General features: G+C 42.3%; 1 protein-coding gene across 2 annotated transcripts in view; it reads right to left on the bottom strand.

Moving 5' to 3' along the window:
• Window positions 1–12569, bottom strand: part of MYPN (myopalladin) — a 71203-nt gene extending 58634 nt beyond the window's left edge. Inside the window, exon 1 of one of the 2 annotated variants that reach the window (XM_041427280.1) lies at window positions 12487–12569. The gene's annotated coding sequence lies outside the window, so the exon portion shown is untranslated. The remainder of the gene's footprint in view (window positions 1–12486) is intronic. The other variant, XM_041427278.1, reaches the window with a different exon arrangement.
• Window positions 12570–16555: the final 3986 nt, after the last annotated feature.

Below are 16555 nucleotides of genomic sequence, written 5' to 3'. Positions count from 1 at the left end.
TGACCAGCCTCATCCTGGAACGGGCTCGTGTCATTTCTGCACGGCCTCCTGCCATTATTGTATTTGACAAACTCCTTTTTATTGTCCCCTAGAGTTCAGCTCCAACTCAAGTTGAGCTTTCATCTCATGAATTTTATCCCTGCAATTGCAAGCAACATATCTGTATTGTCCCCTAGAGTTCAGCTCCAACTCAAGTTGAGCTTTCATCTCATAATTTTATCCCTGCAGTTGCAAGCAACATATCTGTATTCTTCTCTTGTCTCCTGGCCTTACTTCCACTGGGCATACACTTTCCTTTTTTGCCTTATTTCTGAGAGATGATTCCTATTCGGCCAAGCTGGCCTTCTGCCTCACCAGCCTAGCTTCCAACATTTGGGAGCTGCTGCTCCTGTGCACTTTGGAGGAGATGTTTAAAAAGCAACCAGCAGTGATGGACCCCAGCACCTGCAAAAATATATTCTCAGGGGACCTTGCTTACTAACTCCCTGAACAGCCTGAAGTCTGCTCTCCTCATGCCTAGGGTTGAAGTTCTGCTGGCACTTTTCCTCCTGTCAACAGAGATTTTAAACTCAATCACTTCATGGCCAAGACAGCCCCAGTCCCCACTTTGCTCACAAGATCCTCTCTGTTGACAAGCAGCAGGTCAATGAGGGGATCTTTCCAAGTCAACTCCCTTAGGACCTGTTCCATAAAGTTGTCATCTGGGATTTTTTAGGAATTTTCTGGCCCAGGTTGTAGCAGTTAATTTCTGGCAAGTAGAAGCCCCCCATAAGAATACAGGCAGTTGATTTGGAAGCGTCCCTTAGATGCTCAAAGAGAAGTTTGTCAGTGCCATTGTCCTGCACAGGAGGTCTATAGGAGACTCCCACGATGACATCTGTGTTACTTGTTTGCCTCTCGATTTTATCCAGAGCCTCTCAACTGTGCCCTTGCCAGCTGTGAGCTCCATGCATTCTAATCCTTCTATTCCACACAATGCCACCCCTCTGCCTCTTCTGCCCTGCCTCTCCCACTTGAAGAGCCTGTAACCATCCAACAGGGAATTCCAGGCACAAGACTCATCACACCAGGTTTCACTCATACAGTGATGTCAAACTCTGGGACTAGGCCAAAGCCTGGAGCTGCTCTTGTTTGCTCCTGGTACTGTGTGAATTAGTGTAGAAATATTTCAGGTGTGGTACTTTTTAGCCAACACCTTGTGAAGCAGTTTGAGGGATCTGTAAGTGCTCATTTTCTCCAGTTTTGGCACAGCATCCTGTCCCTTGGCGTTGGCGAGCCTGATTGTGTCCCTTTACCTCTTCCAAGCTGGTTTAAAGCTCTGTCAATGGCCCTGCTAGAGCTCCTGTGCTAGAGCACCTTTCCCGCTCTGATTGGTGCACCCAGTCAGGTGTCAGAGTAGACCAGCTGTTGAGTAGATCTTCCCATGGTCAAAAACCCCTAAATTCTTCCACTGAGACCAACCTCGTACCCATTCATTGGCCCGATGGATCTGCCTATTCCTATTTCATTCCCCACTTCCCATGGCTGGGCAGGTGCTCATCCATCCCCAGGAGAGCAGGGCCCCATCACGTGTGGCAGTGACTGGGGAGGACAAACTCCATCACCCTGAATGTCCTCCTTCCTTCTCCTTCCCCCAGCTCTGTGTGCTGAGCATGGCCCCACATGGGCTGGGATCTCCCTTGGATCCCTTGGGCTCAGCTGTCCTGGCTCTGTCCCCTCCCAGCCCCTCCCTGGTGGGGTCGGGTGAGGGCCAGAGGAGGCCTTGGCTCTGTGTGAGCTCTGCTCAGCCATGCCCAAAGCATCCCTGTGCTACCAGCACTGCTTCCAGCACAAATCCAAAGCACAGCTACTGTGGAGAAAACATCAACTCTACCCCAGCAAAAACCAGCAGAGATACCATTGTCAGAATACCTTATGAGCATGAGTTTATGGTGAAGTTATGGAAAGGTTGTGTAGTGAAACCAGCCCTTCTTTTGGGCACAGGTGAGGCATTTTATGGGTTGGGTGGTGTATGATGTAACTTTAATCTGAAGTAGAGATCTAAGATATTCTTTATAGTATCTGTAACAGTAGGTGTGAGCCACACAGTGCTGCAGGGACTGCCTGCTGATACCGTACCCCGTGCTGCTGTGGTCTGGACAGTGTCTGTAGATGTTTAGGCTACAAAGTCTGCAGCCTGAAAATGAAGTCTGATGAGTCTGGTAATAATTTTAAATCTATGGGGAGTTCTGCTGAGATGCAATTATTTACCATGGAGTCTTGCTGTAGGTGTGCTGTTTGTGAACTGCTGTTTTTGCATGATAAGCAAAATTATTCAAGCTGATGAAAAAAAGCAAAAAACTTCCACTTTAAGACAGAGTTTAAGATGCTAGAATTGCAAAATCATTGAATAATCTGAGCAATAAATAAGCTCAGGGTTATGTAGAAAGTACAGCATTGAGAAACCACAAACAGTTATGAGCCTTTTCTGTGGCAGACAGACCATTGTAATAGCAGATGGTACAAGGCCAAAAATTCCAGGAACCACAAAAAGTTGGAGCCTACACAGCAAATGTGCCAGGTCTTGCAGAGCTGGCATTTTGATAGAGCAACACCAGAGAATTTCAGATTCACTAGTTCGTAAGCAACAGTCTAAAGCCCATGAAAATTCTGTGGCTCCTCTGTCTGCTGTTATAGAAAAAAAATTAAATCAGGCTTTTGCCTACTGAGCACTAAAAAAAGCACTTCAAAGTATGATGACCTCCAGCTTTATGTCCTTTTGTCTTTGCTGGCTGGCAGAAGAATGAGGCATAGTGTCCTGGAATAAACACCATGAGCACTATTTCTCTCCAGATCTTGGCTGTCAAAGCCCAAACCACCTTCACAAGCTCAAACAAGACTCACACAAAGTGAGTTTAAAATGGAACTCTGTACATGGCTGGTTGGCTCTTATTCCTCAGTAGGATTATCTGACTGTAATTGTCAACCTATGGTTTTATCATAAATGGAAAATTCTTGATTTTCTAGATATTAGGATGAAATTAATACTATTCTGTTAATGACAAGTGATGAACCATTAAATGAGACATGCCATTTCTTTGAAAGCTTCCTTAAGGCCCTTTGCAGTCAAGTTCCAGTGATTTTGCAGATCTCTCCAGAGCCCTGTGCAGCAAATGTTTACTGCAAACTCCTTGTTTGCACCCCACCAAGCACTGATCCTGCTCTTGCCAAGGCTGATCTGATTTCTTTCCAATGGGTAGTATGTAAAAGTGCATTAGCCAAGTTTGTTCTAAGGGGTGGAGAGAGGCTTAGGCTGTGGGTCAAGTATGAATGTTCACCTGTGAAGTGCCCACTTTGCCTTTTGCTAGGCTAGGTTGTTCCAGGGGCAGTGAATTGCTCCCTACCTGGGCAGCTTTGGGCAAGAGCAGCGATGTCTTTTCTTGAAGCACCAGTGACTGGTGCTGCTTTAATAACTACAGTTAGAGGCTGGGTAATTTGAAGAGCAGTGGCAAGCCCTGTTTCTCTTTTATAGACTTTAATGAATTATCAGAAGGCCGTTGTTCCTTCGGTAAGAAAAGTGTTAACAGCAAATTTCTGGATGTTCCTGGAAAAGCTATTTCAAGTGATTTACAAACCTTCTGTAAGATGAGTTGGGTATTTTCTATTCATATCACTGTGCAGCACATCTCTTACCATGAGTCTGCCAGGTATTGTGTAATCCTAATTTGGATTCTAATTTTAGAAGTTGAGACATATTAGAAGGATGATAGAAATGGTACCTCTTTTCTATAGGAAGTACAAATAATGATGTTAAAACATTCCTTGAGTGCCTATTTCTTTTGCACCCAGCCCAAACCAGACTTTATCATTGCACAGGGCAGCTTCAATCCTCATCTCATCTGAGGATTGCCCAAGTGTTACCAGAGAATGTTTCAGTCTCATTCATTATTTAGATGAAATGTACTTGTGATTTATGGGGCCTGATGCTGTTTCCAATGAAATCAGAATTTGTTCTGTCACTGTCATCACTAGGAGAGGAGTCAGACTTTTCCAGAAAGTTATAACTACAGTAATGAAAGCATCTTCCAGTCATCCACACAGAACCACAATCTCTTGTACCCCAATGTTCCATCTGTTTGCTTTTCAAAATTATTCAATAGGTTAAAATATACCAGGAGTTTGCTTTCTTGCAGTAGACAAAGTACAGCTGAAAAATGTTATAAAGATAGATAATCTCCAGAACATGAAGTAATTGGTGTTATGGGTGGCAATTGTAAAAGCTGATTTGTAAAATCCCTTTTATTGTAAAAAGCTTCTACTCAATTGTAAGAGCATCAGGTTCTTTAAGGCAGATTCCCTGTCTAAAAACATGCAGAACACCGTGTCCTTATTTTAAATTATGATATTTTTTCTTGTCCATTATTAGCCATTATACAATATTATCTTATAAATATCAGCCTTTCAAAAACCCCTGTGATACTAAAGAGTTAGTAAAAAGTGTTCACAGGCATAACTTAAAATTTCCTTAGCTTCTCCTACATTCTTTCTTTTCTAAGGGAAATTACTTTTTTTAATGTTGGGATGTCTAACCAACATTTTACAAGCTGCTAGCATTCAGATTTTAAAGTGGATAGTTTCCCCTTATGGTTCAAGTAGAACATGCATGAGCTCTCCCTGGAAAGGCTCATGTGGCTGAGTAGGATGTCCTGGCAGTGGCCACCATATCTGGGTGCAGAGTTTGGCTCACACCAGCCTTCCTCCCATGGTCAGCACCCTCAGGCTCAACATTCATAGAGCACACAGCAAATACCAACACACAGAGGCTGGCAGTTGCCCAAAAAGCAAAAATTGGATGCAACCTCTTAGATTGGTTTTAAAAATCATTTAGCAATTGAGATAAAACTAATGAGGACTCCTATCTATACAATTCAATGTCTTGGAGACTATGTCTGGTAATTGACAGAAACACAAGATCAGAAAACAATGATTAATAACCCAGAAGCTGGGTTTGATTACTGGGTATGTACTCTTCCATTAATGACTTTCTTTGGGCAAGTGAAACAAGGAGGAAGCTTGATTTGACACTAATGCCAAACAACCAGCTTCATTGAAAAATGTGAGATTTACAGTCAGGGTTACTGCTCCCAGCATCACCAGAGACTGTGGGATCCATTTTGACACTATAGGATTTCACTGTCCCCATTACAAGGCATGATTAGACCAAAGAGACCACAGAAGGGATCTGATAATACCAGTGCTAGTGTCTTCACCTAATTTGGGACACTTGGTGATAAGTGAGATTTGCCTTCTTACTGTGACCCCTCTCCTTCCCTATCTTCTTTTATTTCATCACTCTATTTTTTGTCCTTCATGTCTTTCCTTCTCTTGTTCTTGATAGGACCCTGGTGTGGCAGACAAGGCTCATTTTGCTGTGTTGTTTCAGGTCCCCAGCTCTGCCTGGCCCTGCCTCAGCCTGATGCTGGTGCAGGTGTGAACATCTCGCTGAGCTGATACACCAATGGACTTGGGATTTTCCTGGGATTCAGTGTAAGAGAGGGCACTAAGCCAAACACAGGTCCGTCAATTACAATTTGTTTTCCCCTTCTTTAGAACATACACCTCCAAAACATGTAATAATAATAAATTCATAGCCATAATTAATACCAACTGAAGATATATGTCAGAGTGGCTGGTACAAAGAGTGGCAGTATCTGCTTAACTAAATTTCTAAAGGAAAAGGAAATACAGCAATATTGCTACACTGGAAGCCATATTATATATTTATATTTATTATTTGGACTTCCTGTGTTACTTGTAGAAAAGTTTAATTTTATTCTCCTAGTAGCTGTTTCTGTGGTTGATATTAAGTTGATATTAAGTAGATATGACATCTGCAGTGTCTGCCTTTGTTAACCACTTACTGTTGTGCAGAGACAGGAGCATGAATGCCTTTGGCTTGGGGTTGAGATTAACACAACAACATGTTGTGAATTGTATTTTTAAAAGTGGATTAAGAGTCAGTCCAGGGAGGCATATTTTGTAACCACAGTCTCTATTTCCAATTACACATTTGTCAAACAGAGATTTACATTTCACTCCATATTCTTATCACTTAAATGGCTTCATACTTCTAGAAAAGAGAGCAGAATTTAACCCAGGCTAATTTCTTGCAAAGAAATTCCCAAACCCTGAAAGAACAGGCAGATTTTACTGAGAGTCTATTTGCAAGTGGTTTTAACATAAGAGAACAAAACAAAGTGTGGCAATTATTTGTGGAAACCTGATTAATGTGAGTCACATAGTAATGAGGAAAATAAGCTCAAAGAGTCTTGGCTTCTGTCTGAACTAAGAACCCTATATATAAAATATAGGTATCTTCAGTATCTTTTTTCTGCTTGGGGTAGTGTCTTTCCAGTGTTGTTTGGTCTGTGTTAGAGGCTCTGAGGTGGCAGCACATGAACCCCAGAGGGCCGGGCAGGTGGCAGGAGGCTGAGGCTGCTCAGCGTGTGGCAGTGTGGATCAGGACCCTTAGGATTTTAGGGAACCCAAACCCAGAATGAAAATGGCTGTTGTTTTGAACCTGTTCTAGACAAGCAAAACTGTACAAAATACCAGCTCTATCAGATGTTTAATAGGACAAAACCTTCACTACCTCAGTTGTCAAAATTGTACTTCACAAGATACACCCCTTATTAGAATGTCTTAAATTGTTGGTAGATGAAAATAAGGAGAGAGCATTCATGGGCAGTCTACATTTTAAAAATGATTTCCTGAGACCTCTTGCTTTCCAGGCACATTCAGATGAGAGTTTCAGTGTTTATCAGTAGTGGCACGACAGCCAGCTCTTCTCTGAACCTGCAGACATGGGATCACCTCAGCTAGGTAAAGCTCAGACAAACAGACTGGAGAGCAGCAACATGATTGTTCACCAGAAGCGCTGGCTGGAGATAAGAGCTTGCTTAGGGAGATTGCATAGAAATGCGTGGCTTAGGTGGCAGGAGAGCATGGTGTGACACCAGTTTGCTAAACTGTGACAGGAGCAAACTCCATGGAGAGGAAAGCCTGCGTGCGGGGTATGGCAGCGGTGCAACAGGGTGCGCTGGGGGACGGGGACAGAGTTAAATCCGCACCCGCAGGGAACCTCTGCTCCCGACACACGGGGGCAGCAGGGAAGCGTGGCGGTCCTTGTGCCAGCAAGGAGAGGTCAGCGATGGCCGGGGCTGTGGGGATGCGGCTGTGCCCGGTGCTGCTGAGCGCTCCGCGCACAGCCACTGCCGGCTCTCCCTGCGCTGACAAGGGGAAAAGCTCTTGGAGCGACTCCTGGGGCTTTGAACATTTTCCTCCTTCGAATTCAAACAGGGTCATTTTGATATGAAACCATAGCTAGGTGTCATCCCCGGATGACTCCAGGAGGTGGCTGGAGCTCCAGTTTTCCCAGCGCTGCAGTGTGTCACCTTTCCGTGCCCACTCGGGATCAGCTTGCCGGCCCCTCCCGGTGGCTGGCGCTGTGTCCCTTGCGCTGCCTCATCTGTCTGGAACGCCTTCCCTCGGGCCACTGAGTCACCTTCCCGCTTTAAATGTCGCATTGTAACACTAAACTGACTCGCGTTATAGCGTCAGCGGTAAAAATGTGTATGACGATGCGCTGCAAAATGTTATCTGGATACTGATGGAGCTTCAGAACACCTGGGGGTTTTAGGGATACAACTCTACTGACAGATTCGATAGATTTAATTTTAAAAAAAGGTCTTTCATGTCAAAACACAAGCAAATTTTCAGAAGCCACAGAGAGGAGGATCAAAGGAAATTCTTAGTACCAGCTTATGAAACACCATCAGTATCAGAATCATTGTTTAGCTGAAGAACAAATGGCATTCAGGTAATGTAAGCTCACTTACATGACCACGACCCAGAAAATTCCCTCAGAGCAACAACAGTGTGAGGCACTGGCCATTCTGACTAGCCAAGCAGATGGTCAGCTGTGCCAAAGCTATTTGTGACTTTTTCATAAATACAGAAGACAGAGAAAGAGTGAGGATAAGGGAAAAAAAAAAAAAAAAAAAAGGAGGCTATGCCTTTTCTTTTAGGACCTTAAATAAGACCTCTAATTTATTTCAAATAAGTCACCTTGCAATCAGAAATATCAATTAATACTTTCCCAGGCCAGTGGTTCTGCTTACTCAGATGACAGTCTCCAGAACCATATAATTTCATACCAGTCAAAACATTATTTACTCAACAGAAGGAGTCAAAAGATCTATCACAGGGTTTAAAATACATTGTGATCTGATAAACCATGCATATAACGAGCCAAGTTTAGATCAACTGGTACATCAGTGATATATATTAATGCTTTGTGCTATGCCACCAGTTATAGAAAGGAATTCTCTTTCTGGCTAGGGCGCCTTTGGAAACCCTTTTTTAAATGTCTCACTTTTTCCTTTTGCTTTAGAAAAGGAAGAATATAGGTGACTTCAAATTGTGATACTTAGAAAGAAAATGCAAATATGATAAGTGTTTTTCATTTAATCTGATTAGCAAATGCCTTTTAAAGCACAACAAAACCTTTCTGCCATGCTTAATTGGTGATGTGGGTCTGTGGAAATTCAACATTTGAACCAAATTTTAGATGTAATGCTCTTAAATGTTAAATCAGGACAACATGGTAAATCAAGAAAACATCTATTTTATGAAGAAATATTTACTAGTTTGGAAGGTCAAAGGATATGAAGACCAAGACTATATTTTCATTAAATATTTAAAAATATAACCTTTGACTTCCACAGAGAAATAATTGACCTGTCTCAGGGTTTGACTTAGAGGAAAGGGAAGCAGGGAAAATGATGGCTTTGAGTGGCTGGGGCAGGTGAAGAGGAAGGACTCAGCAGGGAGAACTTCCAGAGTTTTCCCAGCTGTAATCAAGATAAATAAAGTTGAAAATCCAGGAGCCAGTGGACAATCTGACTCCCAAAATGAGCACTCTGAGGACAGTCTCTTGCAGGTGCAGTGACTTTCTGTGTGCTCCCACAGGCTCCTTTCAGTTGTGTCACTGGAATTACCAAGGAGGGGTAACAGGGCTCCAGACAGGATTGTTTCCTGGGCTTGGAAAACTCAGGAAAGAAACTCCACATATGCTTCCTGATCCTGAAATACTTGGTGTCTATTTCTGAGGCACAAGAGAAAACCTTTGGATCTTTTGCAGAGATGTGAAGCTCTCCCTGGTCCAGATCCTAAGATGCAGGATTTGAGGAAGCCAAAGGTTTACATCAGAAAATATTTTATGAGGAATATATTACTAGTCTCTAGTTTTATTCTCTTTATGTTGATCAATATACGTCCAAAGGAGTTACAGCAAATTCAAGCATGCTGTTTGAATCTTTAAGATATCAAAAATTAATTTTTAAAAAATTTAAGCTTCTTGAAATATAACTATAAACATAAATTTATTTGATAATCCTTGAGCTTTTAAATTTCATTTCAAAATATGTATACTTAAATTATATTTTTAAATCCATTTAATTCCACTTGTCAAATGGTATTTCTTCTAACTTGCTGTGGGTTTTTAAGAAAACATCAGAAATCATTATAATAACAGTATCTGTTTTGTTGTTACTTGGGCAAATAATTCTGTATCCAATCAAAATTAGCTGTAAAACAACTGGTGTGAGAAGTTTCAAAAATGAAGATTTTAAAACTGTATGTGTTGTTATTAACTATCCTAAACTAAAACTTTGCCAAAAGATAACACAATTTGACTTGAAAATGTCCAGGCACTTTAATCCCAAATACTGGATTCTTGAGGGGTCATTGCTGATACAACACACTGGAAATTACAAGTGTTTGTAATGGCTATAAATGGAACATTTCTTGCCTGTTATAATTCTGCAGGACTATTATAGTTATGAACAGACTATTTTGATGCTTATGGTTATTGTAAACACAGAAGACAACACAAACAGGTTTATCATGGTGATGAACTATTTAGAAGCTCAAGCTTGAACAAGAGGTCAGGGAAAATGATAAAGACCACATCACTAGCCTCTCAGAAAAGTGATTTTTAATCCTATGGCTGCTTGCTACAAAGCAACCACTTGTTCATGAGACAAATAAGCATTCCTTTCCTTCATTTTATTAAAAAAAAAAAAAAAAAAAAGTTATAATCAAAGGAATTTAATTTGTAATATTGATACTCTCTTAAAAAGCCTGACTGAGTTTGCTATAAGCCAGAAGCACCTAATAGTGTTTGTATTGAATTGTTTGTATTTGCAGAAATTATATCACATTCGGACACAATATTTTTTGACAAGTCTATTGGCTAAAATATGATGTGTAACTGTTTTCTGAGGAGGTTGGTGTTTCAAGCTGACTCTCCTGTAATCTCCACTGGGCCACGGGGTGAACAGAAGCTGCTGTGCCAGTCGGATCCTCTTGAAATGCTCTGTCTTTTCCTGAGACAGTCTCAGGAACAATCTCACTTAAATCTCCAGGGCTCCTCTCAAATTCATTCTGTGTATTCTAGGAGTAATTTTTCTGCTCTAGAACCTTGACCAGGAGCTGAAAAGATCTCTGTATTATTTTCTATGAAAACAAATATGTTTGTGTAAAGTGGGGAGTATCCAGTGCCCCTGAAATGATCATTTCTGACTGGGACCAGTGATCATATTTAGTGGTGTCCTGGTGACTTGCTGACATGAATGACAAGAAAGCCTTCATCAGGCAGACACAGGTGATGAATCACTGCTACCTCCTCCCCTGTCCAAGAAAAAGGCACAGCTAAATGCAATGGAGGCTTGGCACATTTGGCTGCTCTGCTGTTTCTGCTTCCAAAAGATATACAGTTGCTCTGGCTTCTCCTTTCAAGCTTGAAGTTCTAAATGAAAGCAGTTTGTTCTGTGCTGGTAGACCAAATAAACAAGGAAACATTATCCCAAAAACATTGACCCAAAGCCTTCTGCAGTGAAATAGGAGCATCCAAATCACTCATACTAAAAAATCAACAACAAAATTGACACCACTTTGCATCACTTCAGTGTCAGTAAACAGAAACAAAAGATTACTAATTTGTGGCAATTTTTCTTTCCTAAATAAAGTAAATATTGACTTAGGAGACCTCTGGGAACATGAGGAGTCACTGGGTTTCTCTACATAGGAATTGTGTGTAGGGAGCAGCAGTGATTCCATTTTTCAGAGAGTTATGAGGATTTGATTGCTCAGATCATACAGCTCACCTTCTATCTCCAAATTTTTTTTTTATTCTAATGCCAAGGTTGAGACTTACATTATAGAAAATTTAGAGTTATAGTCCTTCAAGGACTCCAAGCTCTGATTGCTCACATACAATTTCTGTGGAACTTTTTAACATCTACAAGAGAAATTTAATTTTCAGTCTGTCCAAGACTCTTTGACCACAGTGAATATTCTATCCCCTTTATGAACAGAGATGTCCTGTACCGTAGTTGATGCAAATGTCATAGATTCACTCCCACTTTGACACATTTCAGTCCTTGCTTCACCAAATATCTGTTGGTTGCTAACAGCACAAAAGAGTTCTTATAAAATCCTGCCTCTCTGGCTTTTGGTAATACATGTGAAATCATAATATTGTCCCAAATTAAATTACAAAAGCTGCAGAATACTGTCCAATCATCTTTACTGAACAAAAATACCTGTGTTGCAAAACAGTCCCATATTTCTGAGTGATAACTAATAGCAGAAACAGCTGTATGTAGTTTGAATGTACCAGGCACAGTTTACGCCCTAGTGTTATTTTCTTCCCAGCTATTCTTCGCAGGGTGCTACTACAGGAATAGAGAAAACAGCATGTACTGACAATTGTTTAGGCATGAGGACACAGGCTGTCCCATCCAGCTGCTGGGGGGTCCCCTGCTTCCTAGAGACGTGTGCTGTGCCCCCTTCCCTCCCAGCAGTCAGTGCTCACATCCCTTTCATGGCATGCCTTCCTTTTGTGCCCTCTGAACATACTCAAATGTTTCCTCACCGTTTCTTTTCCTCCACTCTTTCTGTTCCTCTGCACTAACACATCCACACCTCTATCTTCCTACTGCCTGGAAGTTGGATTGTTTTTTTTTCTCTCAAATCTTACTCATTGTAAAGCGAAGGACTTTAATGTGCAGTAAGTGGGGTAGAGATAGAATGGAGTATCAGAACAAAATCAGTCTGGCTCAATAGAAAGGGACTTTTTCATGCAGTTTCTGATTTTCATATCGGCCCATTTTTTTCTTCCACTCCCAGTTATATTCCAGTAACAACAAACCTGGTTTTGTGAATTTAATGCCAGCTCCCACCACATCCTTAAAAGAGACCATCCATGTAATTTTCAGTTAGTTTTCCCTTCTGCTGAATCCCAATCCCCCTGAAAGAACAGGTCTCTCCTCCCCACCTCTGTTTACAAAAGCACCTTTCTTTCTTCCCACTCAGGTCAGCCTGCGCTTGGGATAAGCCATTACCCTGAACATGGAAATCTGCAAAGAAGCCAAGAGTGCTCACCATGAATTGTTGTGACCAGGCTGTGTGTGAGCCTCACTTCTGGTCCTCTCCTGTGCCTCTTTGTTCTCCTCAGTGCAGGCTGCTACCTTTCTGCCTGCTCTTTACGAAATAGTAAGAAGGCTAATTTTAGGGTGCTTCATCATGCTGCCCTGCAAAGGCACAGTGTCATGTCAGAACCAGCAGCATGTGGCACCACTTGCAGCTATTTTATAAGCTGAGGTTCAGCATGTTACCAAATCAGTCTCTGCAGGGCATGCTCAATTATTGATATTGTGTTCCTGAAGGATTGCATCTTAAAAATCAAAGGTCACTTTTGGCCTGACCAAAAGCTCAGTTTAATGACATGGGAACTGGTGTTTCAGCATCCATCTCTTAAACCAAGAAAACCCAAAAGATTAAATGGGAATTTTTGTGCTCACTTAGCACCTGGCCTGCTGGTCTATTTATAACAGAAAAATACATGAAATAGTGTGAAACATCACTTCAATAGGAAGAAAATATGCCACATGTGGGAAGGGGCTGCACTCCCAACACTCTGTGTAGGATGCTCAAAAATGTTCAGCATCTTCAGCCCCAACCTGCAGGTGCCTCAGCACTTGTGTGGCTGCTGCCATACTGCCAGGGCACAGGGGAGTCACTCAGTGCCAGCTTGTGTGGGCTTGGGGACACTGGATCCACACAACGGTTCGTGAATGCAAGAGCTTCATCCCTAACACAAAGGTCAGCTTGTTTCCTTCATTATAGACTTCATGTCCAGGGCTCATCCTCACCCTTCACTGCTGTTTCATTTTCTTTGCATTCATCATCCTATGAATAGCTTTCTTTTGGCTATTTCAGCTATGGTTTGTGGCCTGAGAGGATGAGGGGAGTGGGGGGGAGTTGCAGGTTTTTGGTTTTGCTTATCTTAATTTGAAGGTGTCTCCTCAGTTGTCCCTTAACCAGCTCCCTTTATCAGATGCCTTGGGTTAACCACAGAACTTGCAATGTTGTCAGTTGAGTATTTTTATAGTGATTTATATTCACAAACAGGTAAAAAACTGTTCAGTTGGTTTCAGCATGTTGCCATCAATTAATAAATGATTGGTCTTCCTGGTAAGCGCATTTGCATTTGAGCTAACCAGAACTGTTTGTGAGCAGGGTGGGCAGAGAGAGAACTACACTGAGCCATGGCAGAGCATAGAAAACACATACTCTTTATATGTGAGTTCTCTACATGGACACTGTGAAGAATCTGAGGATGAAATGTGAAACTGAAATGGCACAAAAGGGTCTGACCATCCCTTGTTTGCAAGCCTATTTGCATTCTAAAGCCTTTTCTTTGTTCTAATCAAGAATATTCTACACAAAGGCTTCACACAAAGGTAGGTAGTTTCTCACAGCAAAATGCAGACATCTCGAATTTCATGTTATCAGCTGTTCTGGACACCCATTTCTATTTTCTGTAGTCTGTGACACATCAAAGAATAAAGCAAAGGGGTTTGAAATGTGGAATTGAAGTTTATAAAGTATGTCCTGGCTGTTGCCAGGAGAAAATGGAGGCAGAGAGCAGAGTGTGTCTGTTATTAATTATACAGAAAGCTTTATGCCGTAACACTGTAGTCAAGATATATTATATGTATATTATAAATTAAATGTATATTATGTTTTATACCAAAAACATGTATATTAACTGAAAGATGTTTTCTAGTAATCAAGCATAAAGGACATATTAGTTAACCCTAGATATGATTCTTTTCTCATTTTCTTATTATCTCAGTGGAGGATTAACTGGGGTACAATTTAAAAACCACAGTTGTGCTGACAGCTATCACCAGGCAGTAGCCAAGCATTACTATTTTAATTATGGCAGGGGAACTGAAAATAGTTTCTTGCTTGTTGTGACCATCAATAAGAAGACTGTGCAATGGTAATAGGAAACCCTCAGGGCTAAGGCACTTACAAGGAAATAAATTCCTTCCCTGAAGTAAAGCAGATTTACTTTTCTTGCTTTCACTGGACTTTGCACCTCTGAGGGTTTTTTTTGCAGGTACTAGAATGGACATCGGGAATTTTGAGGTGCAGGCACCTCACTGCAGAAGCCCAGAGTGGCAGGCTCCGTGCTGGCTGGTGCAGGATGGCACCACAGCACACATCCTCTTCCCCCCACTGCCTGCGTGCCTTCAGCCCCAGGAAGGGGATCCCACAAGGTGCTAAGGCATGGTCGGTAGGATATGTGCTTCTCCGGCACAAAAAAGCAAATTTGCTAAGATATACAATATGTGGAATAAAAATATGGCTTGTACGTTATTTGAAGACACTTGAATTATTCACTTTACAGTAATTTGATGTTAGGATTAATATAATTCTTTAAAATAAAATAGCTATGTCTATTGCAGAAGGAAGTTGAGATTTGTGCAACACTGTGTTGTTTCATGCTTTATATATTTTTATTTAATGTTTTAGCCAGTTATACCAAGTGACTTTTCCTTGTATAAAATTATAGTGGGCATATAATGTTCTCTTCAACTACTTGGGCATATCCCCACATGCTGGTCAGAGGACACATTGCACAATGAAAGCCAATATTTAAAATCCATTTCACTGTGTAGTTATTCACAGTTACTACCCCGTTGGGTTCACAAATAAAGGAAAAAGGAAGTTTAGAAGATAACAAATGAAGTGGTTTCCTCCATTTGCTCTGTGTCACAGCTCCTGCTAACCTTTCAGTCTTAGATGCAGAATGGCAAAAGGCAAATCACTCACATTTCTCCTTTAAATAGCAAAACCGGGCATTTGTTGCCCTGAAAAGTGCTGCATCATTTAGCTTGTGTCAGCTATGCAGCAATCTCATTTTCTCTAGGTATGAATTTCATATTTCTGGTTTGGATCTTTGCTGGTAAATCTACAACCACAAATCCTGAGAAGTCCTGTAGAATCTTACCTATTTACATAAACAAGAGTATTTAACGGCTGGACCAAAACATCCCATTTAGTGGGATTTTGTTAAACGATTTCCGTTTAACAAAAGGGCAAAAGGACACCGAACACAGAACTTTCCTCACACACAGTTTGCAGAATCACTTGCTGTGACGTACGCCCGGTCCCGGCCTTTATTCACTTCCCGACCTACATAAAGGTGGATACTTCTGTAAAGAGGCTGCTAAATAAAGAAATCTCATTTGGATTACCAACCCGGTCCAATTACATAAATTGCAATGGATTTTCCTCCCAGTACCAAGCATAATACCGGGGAGGGAAAAAAAAGTTAAGAAATGTGTCCAGCGCGCAAACTTCTCCTTTAGCGGATCCACTAGAGATACGTGTTCAGTGAAAATAAAACTTTTTACTGTGCCCATCTTGGGTAGGGACACTAAGAGAAGCTTGTAAGCAGCCTGGAAGATTCCAAAAGCTGCATTTCTTTCCGCGGGAGGGGCAGGGCAGAGCCCCGTTCCCCGGAGCGGGCAGGGCCGGCGCTCAGAGCGCGGCGGCAGCGCACCCATCACCCGCGGGGCGCCGCTACGTGCTCCCGCAAGTTAATGGCGCCTAATTGCGGAATGAAGAACAGCTTGTTCCTGCATCCCCTGGCGGATCCAGTTCCTGCCTACTCACTGATCTCATTCTTTTCGTGCCCTCAGAGATCAAGCAGAGCCTGCCGCAGATCTCCGCAGATCAGGAATAAGGAACAGCAACACGCGCCCAAGTGTCTGAAGAACTCTGCAAGGCAGACGAAACACGCCATACGAAGACCTCTTCTCAGGGAGCTATCTGCCCCAGAACCCACTCCAGTTTTTAAATTCTCAGTTTAAAAACTTCGGTGTAACACAACGAGGGCTCTGTCGCGCTCACACGTGTTCCCATGCCAAGAACGCGCACAGCTTCAGCCACCACCGCAGGGAACGGCCGAGCTCCGCGCCCGGCCCTGCGCTCCCCGAGCACGCCGGCAGAACGAGAGCGTCACTCCGGGGCTCCGCGCTTCTCGGGCCGCTCCCACGCCTCATTTCTGCTGTCACCTTCTCGCCCCGCCTCCTCACAGCCCAACGGCGGGAACCGACCCAGGCGGTGCCTCCGAGCGCAACGTCCCTTTCGGAGC

The sequence above is a fragment of the Onychostruthus taczanowskii genome, unplaced genomic scaffold (assembly GCF_017590055.1).
Source record: "Onychostruthus taczanowskii isolate IOZ18803 unplaced genomic scaffold, ASM1759005v1 scaffold98, whole genome shotgun sequence".
NCBI classification, from domain to species: Eukaryota; Metazoa; Chordata; class Aves; order Passeriformes; family Passeridae; genus Onychostruthus; species Onychostruthus taczanowskii.
The sequence above is the reverse complement of the archived record's forward strand: the minus strand, read 5'-3'. Positions and strand labels throughout refer to the sequence as shown.